General features: G+C 48.1%; 1 long non-coding RNA gene across 1 annotated transcript in view; it reads left to right on the top strand.

Annotated features, from left to right (window-relative positions):
* Positions 1-1,319, top strand: part of LOC110297116 — a 3,610-nt gene extending 2,291 nt beyond the window's left edge. The window contains exon 3 of the long non-coding RNA XR_002378249.2: positions 1,289-1,319. This is a non-coding gene — a long non-coding RNA (uncharacterized LOC110297116). The remainder of the gene's footprint in view (positions 1-1,288) is intronic.
* Positions 1,320-1,589: the final 270 nt, after the last annotated feature.

The raw sequence follows: 1,589 nt of genomic DNA on the forward strand, positions 1-1,589 counted from the left end.
GCATGGAGCACTGCAGTAGGAGCATGGAGCACTGCAGTAGGAGCATGGAGCACTGCAGTAGGAGCATGGAGCACTGCAGTAGGAGCATGGAGCACTGCAGTAGGAGCATGGAACACTGCACTAAGAGGGAAGGTGTCCTGCAAGGACATGAGGACAGGTCTCCAGTGAGAGGGCTCACCCTCAGTGATGCAGCTGTGGATGGAGGCCAACAGACAGGGACTGAGGTCTGGAATCTCAGCGCAGGGCTATGTGCATCTGGAATTTTTCCTTGTTGTGTATGTCACTTTTTTTTTTCTTGAAAAAAATTTTAAGTTTTTTTTTCCTAACCTTTTTACATGTATGGGTTTTTTGCCTGTATGTTTGTCTGGGCACTATGTGCATTGCCCATGAGGCCTAGAGAGGGCACTGGATCCCCCAGGGTGGCATTAGATCAGTCAGTGTGCTATCATGTAAAGCTGGGAATTGAACCCAGGTCTTCTGGAGGAATGACCAGCCTGAACCTTCCTTATGTGCACTCCTTAGGAGGTATCTTGGTCTCCTCCTCCTCCACCCTACTCATTTAAATAATACTGTCACTGTGCCAGTAAGTGTGCACCCATCCGTATATGGTATTCTTCTCTAGCTCTTTCTACCTAAAAGAACGTATTTTCTGTTATGGTACTGTATGGTTGGTGTGTGTGTGCGTGTGCGTGTGCGTGTTTCAGCATGGACATTCCACAGCATGACTGGAGGTCAGAAAACAACTTTGTGGAGTCAGCTCTTACCTTCCACCTTGTCGTGGACTCCTGAGAGAGAACTCAGGACATCAGGTTTGCACTGCAAAGTGCTCTCAGTGGATGAGTCCGCCACCCTCCCCCCAGGCAGTGTTTCTCTCGAAACCCCTAAGACACCTCCACCTCAAGACAGGGTCTCTCTATGTAGTCCTGGCTGTCTGCTGTCCTGGAGCTCACTCTGTAGACCTCTGTAGGCATCGAACTCACAGAGACCCACTTGCCTCTGCCTCCCCAGGGCTGGGATTAAAGGCAAGCGCCTGGTTCTCAGTCCATCCACCTTTTGAGACAAGGTTTGACATCGAGCCCAGCACTTGCTGATTGGCTGGTTGGAGAGCTCTTAATCCTCTGGTTTCTTCTCAAACAAGAAGTCCCTACCCTTTAAAGCAACAGGTTTCTTGTTTTCCTCCCCCAACCCTGTTTTCTCGATAGGATTTTTGTCTGTTGTAGATTTCTTACTTAGAGGATGATGCTTTTTAAATGTCTTGCATTAAAATTGTAATTTTATGTTTTTGAAGAACGGCGGAGGCACAGGAGAGAGAGGAACAATTGAAAACAAAAGAAAAGGATTCTTCAGAGAAGAAACAGGCCGGGCAGTGGTGGCGCACGCCATTAATTCCAGCACTTGGGAGGCAGAGGCAGGCGGATTTCTGAGTTCGAGGCCAGCCTGGTCTACAGAGTGAGTTCCAGGACAGCCAGGAGCTGTCCAGTTCAGTGAGCTGTCCAGTTCAGCTGTCCAGTGGCTGTGAAGCCTACACAGAGAAACCCTTTTTCGAAAACCAAAAAAAAAACAAAAAAACAAAAAAACAAAAAAACCCA

This window comes from Mus caroli, chromosome 6 (assembly GCF_900094665.2).
Source record: "Mus caroli chromosome 6, CAROLI_EIJ_v1.1, whole genome shotgun sequence".
In the NCBI taxonomy this organism is placed as follows: domain Eukaryota; kingdom Metazoa; phylum Chordata; class Mammalia; order Rodentia; family Muridae; genus Mus; species Mus caroli.